Source organism: Chiroxiphia lanceolata, chromosome 6, assembly GCF_009829145.1.
Source record: "Chiroxiphia lanceolata isolate bChiLan1 chromosome 6, bChiLan1.pri, whole genome shotgun sequence".
NCBI lineage: Eukaryota > Metazoa > Chordata > Aves > Passeriformes > Pipridae > Chiroxiphia > Chiroxiphia lanceolata.
This window is the reverse complement of record NC_045642.1, coordinates 23,353,494-23,366,156: the sequence shown is the minus strand read 5'-3', so window position 1 is coordinate 23,366,156 and position 12,663 is coordinate 23,353,494. Positions and strand designations below refer to the sequence as shown.

Genomic DNA, 12,663 nt, shown 5'->3' with positions numbered 1-12,663 from the left:
AGCACAGGTTTTAGAAGCATGTTTTCATCTCTACATTTGCAAGTGGCATTAATAGGTTTTGAGAACATCTGGTCTTCACACTTCAGTTTGAAAGCCAACATTTAATTACGTCTTCAGTCCCTACAACTGGCAAATTGAGAAAGTTCTTTGCTATTTTCAGCCTATACACTCATGCTTGCCCAGCATGACAGTATTTGCAACGCAGCATTACTCTGATTTAAGCAAATCTTTCCATTCAGCAAGACCGGAGATACAACTCTGCCAAAAAAGTGGGAGGAAAAAAACCAACAAACCAACCCAAAACCCCACAAAATGCCCCAGAAGTCATTTGGTTCTCCTCTCCCCCTAAAAAAAAAAAAAAAAAAAAAGCCAACCCAAACCAACCAAACAAAAATTAATCAACTTACCAAAAATCACAGACAGAAGAAATAGTCGAAAGTACAGTTTAGTGGACTTTCTTTTTTATTGCCACGTATTAGAATGTTAGTTGTGCCACAAACGCTGCAGGTCAGGTTAAGAAAGAGGTCACCACACTGACTAAAGCCAGCACACAATGCAGTAAAAATGCACAGCTTTCACAAAACTGGTTGGGCAACTCTGTCACTTGACTATATTGGCTCTTTAATGGCTTCAACAACAAGACCAGCTCAGCTTTGTTTTCTGCACTTGGAACTGTCAGGGTGCAAACTGAAATGGATGCGTCCACCAGTTCCCGTGTCTGTGAGTGGCACCAGTGTGTCAAAAGCAGTCCCCCACTATGGCCTGCCCCACACCTCCCCACAGAGGGGCAAAGCCTGTGAGCAGGACCAGCCCCCGAAACTGCAGTGGGGTGGCCAGCACAGACAAGCAGCACTTTGCTTGAGCTCAGGTAAGCTTCTCCCCAGTGTGGCTCTGCAGCGCACAGAGGATGCTTCTAAGTGTTTGCCGTTGCCACCAGTCATCAGCCTGGAAATCCCCAGTGCAAGTACTTGCACAGGACAGGTTCCCATGCTTCCATTCTTATGCAAGCAATGCCTTGGAGGCCAACAAATCTCCTCCAAGGAGATGGGGTTGTAGATACCTTAACAAGACCCAGCAACTTTCCCACCCTGCCAGAGCACCCAAAAGCTACCACAATCCAGGTAGGAAGAAAACCTTAATACAAGCTTTTTTCTACCTTACAAGACAGCACCAGAGATTGTGAGACTTACAAAGGAGCCAGGTAGTATAACTGATTTTTATCTTTTCTACCTCCTCCTCCCATAAAACAGAAGAGGTCAAGGTCAAGGACTTTCTACTGTAAAGTTCCCTTTCAAAACAAACTGGCTTTCAGTTACTTCCATTTTCTCAGATGCCAGGGCAGATAACTAGTGGGTGTTTAGATTCAGTACACCCATGTTTCTGAGAAGTTACAGCATCTGCCTGAGCTGGGAAATGAGGTTTCCTACTCTTTTGGTTCTTTCCGGGAATTAGCAGAGAGAGTAGTTTTACTTCAAGGGCAGGAAGTTTTCCTCAGCTTGGCAACTTGCACAGCAATAAAACAAACAACCTCTCTTCTCCACGTCCCCTCTGCTCATTGAGCCTTCAAACCACACGCCTCCACAGACAGGTGGATTGGGCTGAGCAGAGCCTAGGCACCAGCACCTAGCGTGGGAACAAAGCTGAGCTTACCCAGCACCATTCCCAGTAATAGCAGGTTCTCCGGTAGTTCACTCCATAGCTGAAGCCAGACACTTCGAGAAGCCAAAGCAGTAGAGACCATTCAGAAGAGCACAGGGTGACGAGCACTCCCTTATCCTTCTCAGACTAAGCCTCTAGAGAAGCTTGAACACCCTGCCAAGCTATCAGAGTGCTCACCAGAGCAATGAAGTCCCTTGCAGCTGACAGACCAGCCCACAGGAGAATGGAAGCATCCTCTGTCACCAGGATTCTCCCCAAGACTTCTCCCTCTAGAGTATATCCACATGATCTCAAGTGGAAGACTTCTCCCTCTAGAGTATATCCACATGATCTCAAGTGGAAGAAGAAAAAAAAAAATCCAAAAACCCAGAGCCCACCACAAAGCAAACAGAGCAGAGACCTCTGCCTTGTTATTCCAAATGATTGTGAAGCTTTAGGATTGTCAGCTTCCTCAAGCAACAGAAGAGACAGGCTATTAGTCTACTTTAATCATATCACATGCTTTGTATCAGATCGTTTGCTGATAGCAAGGCACTGATCTCAAGAAGCAGAGGCTTTAACCATTTAGTCCCACAGATCAAGTAAAGCTCAAAGACTACTGCAAACCCATCATGACTGGAAAGTCGCCATAAGTCCTACTGGCACATGAAAGTGCCTCAGGCCACAGGGAATGCATCTTTTGGCTTGTTACCAGAAACGGTCCCTTTATTATTTGTAATCTCAGGAATCTTTGTTTTTGCCAAATAGATCACTTGTTAATTGCAGATCATTTACCAGCCCAGTATGCCACTGGTGACTGAACCACTCCTGTTCCCCTGCTAGTATGTTTGCACTGCTGCATGTGATTCTAGAGCAGAAGACCACTGATCAGCAGCTGTAACAATTATCCCTCTTCAGCAAAGTCTCCAGTCCGAAGGACCCCACCTTCAGGCTGACAATACAGGAGTAAAGTACAGGAGCCAGAAGTACAGGATTCCTGCAAGATTCTCACACATAGGATCCCACACTTGCATATCAGGGAGGACAAGGAAAGGAATTCAGCAAACCCATTTGTTAAAGTAGACAGGGCCAACTGAGCCTGACGTCTCCAAACTCAGTGGACTCAGTGATGCAGAACCACTCATGCCGTGGCAGCAGTGCCACAGCCATGAAAGGTTACTGCTGGGCCCAGCCTCTGCACCCACTGCCCTCTACCCTAAGAGAAGCTGTACTTCCCATCAAACCATGCCAGGGTCGCAAGAGATCTTGTGCCCCGCAGCAGCATGGTCTGCTTGCCTGCTGGCAAGATGAGCACTGTCACAGACAGTCTGAGGATTTCACAACATCCTGAGTTTCACGCCATGGATACCACTTGACCCTACCAGTGGGCATGAATGAAAAGAGAAAGCCAGAGCTATAAAAAGCTTCTGAGGAACGGATTCTGTCTCAAGCACCCTCTCTTTCAAAAAATGACTTAGAAAGGGCAGAAGGGCAAGAAAAGCCCTGAAGTACAAGAGTTCAGAGTACGGATGTTTTGAGTCATTCCCTGCTATTCAAAAATACTGACCTGCAACCACATTTTCCCCCTCCAACATCAAGGTGAATAATATAAACAGTTTCGCATTTGTAACTGGCAACACCCGGCCAAACCCCTTGCTGGCCTGATCCCTCTGAGGATGCAATTCAGAAGTTATTTCACGCTTTGCTCTGGAAGAGTCAGTCCCAGCAGTAGCTGCTGTACAGTCTCCAAGATGTACAGCAGCATTGTCTAGCACTTTTTCCTTTCACCTTCACAGAACAGTCTCCGCATGCCAAGCTCTTTATACAGGAGAAAGAAAGTGGAAAAGAAAGCTGCATTGTACAGCAGTAAAACGCAGCACTGTGAGGAGCAAGAATAACACAGCATGAGCTGTTACAGAAGCTGCAGCAAAGCTGCTTTGTTCCCAGTCTAAGCATTTTAGGAAGTGAAATGCCACAATAAGAAATCTCAGTAGACAAAGCTGGAAAACAAAGGGGGCCTCCAGGAAACACTTTGCCAGGTGGAAGAGATACTCAAAAACTTTTGGTGGCCCGTTTACGAAGATGGTCCTAGAGGCCAGGGCAGGATTCAGTAGACACAGATGTTTTGCTGCCCTGATGACTGTTACATTACCATGCAGGTAATCCCAGCAGAGTTAATACAAGAACATTGCTCAGTCATAGACCTGCCACCTGCAGTTAAGATCACTCTTCCACCAACACCATCTCAAAAAAAGAAAATAATCAATCAAAGCTTCAAAGCAATACAATGTGTAGGTTCTGGACAGGGTTATTTCAAGCCAAGAGGAACAGACATATGGGATAAGTTTCCCAGGACTTTGGCAGTTAAAATAGACAGCAAGACTTCGAAAAGCTGGATCTATTTTGGGAGAAAGAGGGGCCTCCTTTCAGTCTGCAGACCTATGCACAGTCTGTAAAATGGGTTCAGCTGAACCTGAACCAAGAGAGGCTGGGTGGCCTTTTCTACTTTCCTGAAAGGGTCTCCTTTTCTATACTTAGAGCACAAATATTTCAGAAGACTATTTGATGGAGGAACATTAGAAGAATGAGATAGAAAAGAGCAGTTCAGAGGTATTTATTTTAAAAACAAAGAACTTTTATACAGAATAACTTATTTAGAGATAATCAGCTGAGCCTCAGTGCAGACATAAATGATCCCATTTCAAAGGGGAAAAAAAAAGCAGGGCTGTTTCATCCTTAATCAGTAAATCATGATTGAGGATAAGACTACTTTTTAAATAGGACTGCAGACACATTTTTTTCTTACTTGCTTCTGTCCAACCACATTGTGCTCCTTCCCCCACAGTCCACCCATTTTTATGTCACATCAGCTCTACAACTTTAAATCAAGCCAAACCTACCAATGACATAAAATTACAGCAAGGGGTCTCATGTATGCTACCTGGGCAGGTTATGGCTGTGACACTAGGCTCCCTCTGCTTTCAGGATACATGCCCACCTCTCACTAGTGCAGCAGCTTGAAACCCAGCCCAGTAAAAGCCCATTGCCTGGTCCTTCTCTGATGGGAGGCTGTCAGCAGGAGAACCACCCACTGCAGGTCACCAGTGCTCTCCACTGAGATCCTGGGCACAGGAATAATCATTAGACAGCATCACGGTAACACAGCTGCTGACCTGGCCTAGCTCACATGCTGCTTATACAGGCTGTTATTCCTGACAGCAAACACCCTGTCATGAAGGCTGTCTCTCTTCCAGGCAAAAAAGGAGCAACTGTTTAGGTTCCCAAGGGACAGCACTGGCCATCTATTTGTACACACAGTGGTAGGTCTTGCTTGTAGCTGACAGCTGGGCTAGGAAGAGGTTTCCCATCTGCCAGAAGCTAGGCAAACCAGCAAGTTCGTGTTTTATTATAGGATCAAGTCTAAACCACCACCACAACAGTCTCCACAGCTGCAGTATGATGGACGGGGAACAAATGCAGAAATATCCAGGCTCTGAGACCACCAGCCAGACTGTAGCATCAAATAAAAGAGCCTTTGAGGTCTTGGACTTGGGCATTAAAGCAGCTTGCCATTCCTCAAAATAGCCCTCCCTTGAAATAGCCTCTTCTGCCAAGGCAGTAGACAATTTGATGCAGATTTTGGCATTAAGAAATTCCCACGCAGTTTCGGCAACTACATTTTGGTCACCTCAGTTTTGTTCCAGGAAGCCGCTAGTCACAACCCTTCCCCAGAGAGCACATGCAAGAGGAAACACTGACGTTTCAGGTCCCCTCACATCAGGCAGGAGAAGTACCAGCAGCTGTAGGCATCACTGCCTACCCCTCAGGAGCAGCCACAACCACCCCCACTTTAGTTGAACTGGCACAGCGTTATCATCCTTGGAGGGATCCGGTGCAAAGGAGCTGCTGAGCCCTGCGCAAGAGGAGCAGCCACTCCATGCAGCTCGCTCGCAAGGCTGACCTGTCACACAGGACAGGGCTCCACTTCTCCAGCCTCCAGTAACCTCCATTGTTCCTGCAGCCTCTCTCCCCACTCCTGTGCAGCCTCTCTCCCCACTCCTGTGCAGCCTCTCTCCCCACTCCTGTGCAGCCTCTCTCCCCACTCCTGTGCAGTGTTCCCAGAGAGGTGCAACAGACCCCTCGAGAATCGGGAGAGGGTTGTGCCTTTACCTTGTTTCACAAGGCTCACCAGGGCTTCTCCACACAGCTGTGGTCTAGCACTGTTCCACACAGCAGTTGCCGAGCAGAAGTCTTTTCTAATTAAAAGAGCTTCCTTTGGGAATAGGCAGATTTACTACACAATTGAGAGGGCTCTTTAGTTATTCCATGTGCAGTGTATCTGCAAGCCTGCATTAGAAAGGGACCTGAATGCAAAGAAGAGTCCAGCAGCTTCTTAGACTGTTGGGAAAGTACATCCAGACAGCTGGGTTTTGTCTGAGTGGGGTTCCTCTCACTCTGAAAAGACTGCAGAGATGAGCATAATTAGAACTCCTGTCTGCTTTTTAAGCTCCAGTTTCTTCAAGCATGCAGCACAGATGCTGCATAATAGTTCCCATCTCTGTTTGGGTGGTAAAAGATTCAAGGTAACAGCAGGGGCAAATAGCCTTGCTAACCTGCAGGTGAGCAGTCTCCTTAATCCAGGTCCCACTCTCTTAACAGGGAGCCTAGCTCCATGATCAGAAGACACAGAAGAATGGGAGTGAGGGGACAGGAGATCAAGTTTACATAGTGAAGCACTCTGGGAAGTTGAGGACATTCTAGTAAAGCCACTCAAGATTGACTCATCATCATCAGCTTCAATCCACGTTGACACACATGGCAGACACGACTAGCTCCACAGAAGGCAAGAGGATACTTTGTGCCATGCCATGAGCATGAAAGAAGCCCCAGAACCAATGCATCATTATAACTACAGTACTAGAGATAGTGTCCTACCATCACAAAAGCCAGCCTGTCACCCTTTTATGCAAAAACTACTCTACAAATTCTTTGACTACAAGCAGAAAGGAGAGGAGCAGAGCAGTCTGCACAGTGATTTTTGAAAGCAGGCATATTAGCTCTGGGGACCAAAGTTCAAAACTTCGTCTATACTGCCACCACTGAACACAGAACCTCTTTTAAACTTCTGTTCACACATATCCCAAGTAATGTTAACTAAGCCATTTGCAGGATCAAGGAGAAATCAGGAAAAAAATCAAGTAGGAAAGGAATAAGACATTCCCAACACAGATATTTTTTTCTCTCTGCCCAGAACACCTAGAAACCAAAATGACATGAAGGTACAGCAACTTCCCTGGAAAGGTCTAACTAGAGCACTGAAGCATTTTGTACAACAGTAGAGACAGTCTAGTTAATTTAGATTTCACAACTGATTCCCAACAAAACTGCTAACCATCTATCACAGGAGACACGATGCTGGCTCTGGACATTTAGTATTTACATATTCTTATAGTATGGGATGACAGCAGCAGCCCTTGAAGTCCTAGTCAAGTGCCAAGATGCCACTTCCACACCTGCCTTGCATGCTGTTCCAGAAGCCCTGTACCAACAGAGCATAAGTTGTGGTCCCACAGTACCCCAATGTACCAAACCCCTAGAGACAGCTCACCCAAACCTGTGCCAGTCTGGTACACCCGCTCAAGGAAAATCAAGGTCCTGGAGCAGGTTGCTTTTAAAACTAGACAGACAAGGTGCTGCATGAAGCCTCTCCTGAGGGCAGCAAGTTCCCATGTAGCCCCCTCAAACCCATTCTGGGGAGGGCACAGAAACCTCATGGATCACAGAGGAAGTGACCAAAACAAGGTGCTGGTGGAGGACATGGTCCGATCCATTGATGTAACCCTTTCTCCAAGGCACTTCTGGGAAACAGCTCCCTTCATTCACAACAGGTAAAGCTACTTTACAGCATGTTCAGTCCCCTCTATGTCAATCCCTGTAAGCTAGTTCCTCTTCTGCCCCCTTCCCAAACCACCTCCATGGCAATGGATGGAGAGCAGCAGCAGCAGCAGGGACAAAGGGCAGTTCCCATCTCCAGCTGTGGGAAGGTTAGCTTGGCTCAAAGTACATGCCTGCAGCTCTGACAGCTCATCCATTCCTTTCCTTGCGTATGAGAGACCTCCCTCTGACGGAAGCAGAATTGTTTTGCCTACAAAGGGAACTATCCATTATGTAACTTCAAATCTTCAGGCTGCTGGATATCCTAATGTATATAGCTCCTCCCAGATCAGTATTTGTCCAGTACACATGGCCATGGGATTATCATCATACTAGAAGAGATCAGCAATCTGCTTACAGCTCAGCAACAATTTTGCAATAAAGGGTAAAGCGCTTTTGAGATGCACCTGTTTGCTCAAGTCCACACTGCAAAGAAACTAAATCATCAGCCCAGCAAAATTCTTAACAAACGCCCCCAGTCCTTTGCCTATGTGCAAGGCCCTTCTTCTGGTCCTTCTCTGCTCCTGAGCTCCTTAAAAACAGACAAGCCACTTACCTCAGCAGCAATTTTCAGAAATTAAGTACATGCACCAGTCTTTGGTTTGACTTGCTTTTAAATGGTGGTGTCCCAATTCTGAAGCTCCATCAAGGAGACAAAGAACTAGAGCAGTCAGCCAGACAGCTGGTGCACGTGCCTCTACACACAGGAGAAAGCTTGCCCTCAGCTTAGTCTCCTTCCCTTTCTCCCCTGTATTTACTTTGGACGAGCCACAAACCATCCAGCTTCCCTGGCTCTGTGGTGTTAGAGAGGACACACACTTGGGTACTGAGCCAACAGTCTCCAATCCTTGTCCCCATTCCAAAAGGCTTTTTCTGCTGTCATCTACAAGGCAGTCCTTTCACAGAGTTGCCCACGGTAACGCCTCATCTTTCTCCCAGAAAATTAGCTAGCTCTGAATCTGTCAGTGCTCACAAGCAATGATTTAAGTAATCTCCAGTACACAGTTCCTTGTGCTTCACTTATCACCCTGTCTAGGTTTGAGTCAGCAGTTAACTGTTTCAGTGTTTCCAAGCCCTGACAGCCCAGAGAGGTTTCAGCAAACAGGCTCCGCCACAGCCAACCAGCCCTCAAGGAACTGCTGGCACTGGCTGTGCCTCCTGTATTATTCCTTTCACCATGCCAAGAGAGCCTGTAATTTTTAGCCTTTCCTCCATTTCATTCCATCTAAAAACACAGAGCAGCCAAGAAGAGGCAGAGGTGGTTAGGTAATGGATTGAGTCTTATTACACGGTTCCTAAAGGAAAGGTGGCTCACCCAACCATCCCTTCACACACTGTCATTAATCATTTGCCTGTAGAAAGCTCCAATCTCACATTCCTCCAACAGATACATCAGTGTAAGAGTACAGTTTATTTCTTTACTCATCAAAGCTGACAAGCACACAGTGAAAGCAAGGCTGCTGGGCCCAGTTCCCCCTCTGCTGTACAAAAGGACTCCAGATCTCAGGACACTGTGATCCACATTCAGAGGCAAATGAAGGCAGGGAAGGAGAATAAGGGGATGCAGATGTCACGTTCCTATTTTAGAGAGGTGAAATTAAGGAACTCTAGCATGATGCTCTGATCATCCTCGTTGCACAGAACCACTGAAAACATTGCTACCTCCTCCAGCCTTCAAAGCCACTCAGCCATAGCCTGAGCCCTGACAGACCCCCTCTAGCACCTCCACTCACCAGTGAACAGAAACAGAAAAAAGAGACCAGGAAGAAAGTGGCTGCCACACCATTTTAAGATACCATTAAAGTGGACCAATAATTACTACTTTAGATAGCATGGGCATGGTCCAGCTCCCAGCATCACCCTGGCATTCCTGTGACGGACCCTATGCCTTTGGTGTCCAAAGTCCTTTTGGCAACGCCTTTCGCTGTGCTGTGTGCTTCCTGCTGTAACAATGCCAGCAGGCACCAAGAACCACAGCCATAGTTTGAGCTGGAAAGTGTCTCAGGGCCTGTGATTACCAGAGGTCTGCAAAACTCCCACCTGCACTTCTCTGATTTAAACATCTACTGGATGAACACCTGCAGTCCTGGATGGACCTCTCCTGACTTACAGCAGTAGGACACGGAGTAACAGGAGAGGGATAAAACCTTTCCTCGGCTACAGTCAGATGAGGAATTTCATACAAACCCCCACCTTGCACTTCACAGAGCTGGAAGCAGAGTGGTTTGAGTAGCAGGGGCAGGAAACCTTCATGGAGCTGTGGGAAGGCCTTGTTAGAGGACCTTCTGTACCATCTTACAGTTGTAGGTCACACAACACCTGCCTGTCCTCCAAGAACTAAAATAGAGACAATAACAGTAATGAAGAGAGTCCAGATGAGCTGCATCATTAAAGCTAAATCCTCTTAAGGGAGGAGCTTCCATGCAGCCCACAGGGAGGGCTTTCTCCAGGCACTCAGCTTGCATCCTGCTCTATTTCTGTCGCACACAGGTAAGAAGCTGAACAAACACTGCAAGACTTCACCAACCACACCTGCCCTGCAGCACAGGGTTTGAGGATGTCATCTTAGCAGTCCCCACAGCCCTTGGCAATGATGGAGAAGCCCAGGCCAAGAGGGGTTCAGATTCACAGAGGCTCCACAGAGTGAAGCTGTTTTGGAAGCAAGGTCCCTCTACAAAAGATGTTAAATGAAAGGATGATAGGAGCGAGGCTACTCATTTCCCTGAGCCACTCGAAATCCACACATCGGCTTGCAGAGCAGTTGGCAAAGGTTCTTTTTACCTGTGTGGCAGTCCAACATGAGCAAGCACCCATGGATTTTTTTCTTCTTTTTTTTTTTTTTTTTTTTTTTTTTTAAGTACAACTGTAGCTGTGAGAGTTCCAAAAGGACCAGAAACAAGTGTGAATGTTAAAAGCCACCCCACTGTTACATGAGGTTCTGCTATGGGACACTAGCAGGTCTTTCACCACCCATGCAGTGACAGGTCACTGACCACACCACCAGTGACCTTCTGCCTCCTTAATACTTTATTCCCACTTAGTGCTCATGAAGTATTCAGTAAGACCTGAGTAATTTGTCATTTTTACAGCATGTCATATGCTTATCTTGACATCAGCATACAGCAGTACATTCCTGAGACTGCTCCTCTCACTAGACACCTCTCTCTAGATTTTCAGAGCCATGTTTCTACACTTGGACCTTGTGGTCCACGAAAAGGATTCCAGTCACAGGCTTCTGCTTGATGGTTCTCATGCAGCGAGCAAGCTTCACAGCAGCAAGCTCACATCTCAGGCTTTGATGAGGATTTTTCTCAAGCCCATGGTATCTGAGAAAGCAACAAAAAAAAAAGTCTTCCGTGGAGAGGAAGTATCACTGATGGCAGATTTTGAGACAGCACTCTCCAGCTGTACACCCTTGCTTGCACAGAAGCACACAGGAGTTGGCAGAAGTCACACATCAAGAGGCCTCACTAGCATTGGAATGGGTTACACCCCTGTGATCCTCTACTGTCAACAGCAGCTCAGACATCTCCAAGAGCTGCTCTCCTCACCAGCCACTACCTCTGAGAGCACTGCAATAGGACACTGTCCCTCTCTTGCACAGCTAGGAAAGTTTCAAGTTTTCATGTCATACACAAGACTAGAGTTTGTCCAAGATATAGGAACACTTCATTCTAAACCAGTTTACTGAAGCCAACATTTAGATTCCAGGATGGTTAGGTCTGGTTGTCTGGTTTTATTCCCCCCATGTTTTTTTTTGTTTTGTTTTGTACCAAGTGCTCCATTTTACACTAAAGCATACACAGCAGAGCTTTTATGCTCTGGGGCTGAAACAGCATGCCTGGTGTAACATGCCACTATCCTCGTATCAACAGATTTGTTAACAGTCACACTGCAAAGGCAATTCACAGCCAACATCTACTCAGCTACTGAACCTCAAGCTGAACTACGCTGAACTTCTCACTGGGATCTTAAAAGGAAGGCGGGGGGGTGGGAGGGGAGGGACACGTTAAGCTGGGCCAGCACCAGATTTCTGTAGTCGTAATAGAGTAAAATCGCTACAGAGGCACCTAACCCGCATCCTAGAAACCAAACAAGACAGAGCCGACTGAAGCCCCCGCACGCCCAGTCTCATCAGCAGGCAGCGGAGGTACTCGGCCGAAATCCCTTCACAGCAGCAACCAGCCGGGCCCACAAGACACCGGGTCCGCAGCACCTGGCGATGGTTTCTTTCGGGCCACACACCAGCTGCGCCAGAGGATCACAGCTCGCCCACCGACTCAAGTTTGGAGGGACACGCCCGAGAGCGGCGAGCAGCGGAGACCGGCGCCCCGAGAGGCTCCGCCGGCCCTGGCGCGGAATCCCCGCCCGGGGAGGGGGAGCGGGGCAGCCCGGAGCGCAGGGGGGCCGCCCGACCGGCTGCCGCCCCCCGAGCGGGACTGCACGGACACAGCGGAGGCCCGCGCCCGGCCCAAAAAGAAAGCCCCGCTGAAAACCCCCGGGAAGTCCCCGCCGGGCACAGCCCCCGACCCTCCACGCCGAGACCCCCGAGTCGAGGCTAGCGGGGTCTCCGGCCACAGTCGAGGGAGTCCCGGCACACGCCCTCTCCTCCGGTGCCGCCCCGTTCCCCGACTCCTCAGGGCGGGCGGCTGCAGCGCACCTACCTCCCCGGCTCGGCTCCGCTCGGCACCGCTGCGCTCCTTCCCACCGCCGATGTGGCCCCGCGGGGCGGAGCCGGCGGCTGCACTGAGCCGGCCCCGGGGCGGGCCGCCGCCCCCGCCCTGCCCCCGCAGAGGGGCTGCGGGGAGCCAGCGCCTCTCCCGGCGGAGCTGCTGCGCCCGCGGCCGTGCGGTGCTGCGCGGTGCTTCTCCGCCCGCCCTCCTGCCGGGGGCACTGCCCGCTGCGGGCCCCTTTGTGCTCGCTCCTCAGAGCGAGTGACACGTTTTTCACTGCCCACCTGTGAGGCCTCGGCCCCTGCCTCCTCCTCTCCCGCTGTGGCCAAGTCACCTTGCTCCGCTCAGGCAGGTGGCCAAGCTCTGCACCGGGGCCCTTTGCCCCGCCTCGCTGCTCCTGCCGTGTTACCCACCTCTC

The 12,663-nt window shown here is 48.8% G+C and overlaps 1 protein-coding gene across 4 annotated transcripts in view; it reads right to left on the bottom strand.

Moving 5' to 3' along the window:
* CD82 (CD82 molecule) overlaps window positions 1-12,328 on the bottom strand; it is a 39,419-nt gene extending 27,091 nt beyond the window's left edge. The window contains exon 1 of one of the 4 annotated variants that reach the window (XM_032691588.1): window positions 12,233-12,328. The gene's annotated coding sequence lies outside the window, so the exon portion shown is untranslated. Of the gene's footprint in view, window positions 1-407; window positions 478-1,650; window positions 1,672-12,232 lie in introns of those variants that run through there. The other 3 variants (XM_032691587.1, XM_032691590.1, XM_032691589.1) reach the window with 3 other exon arrangements.
* Between the last annotated feature and the right edge of the window lie 335 nt (window positions 12,329-12,663).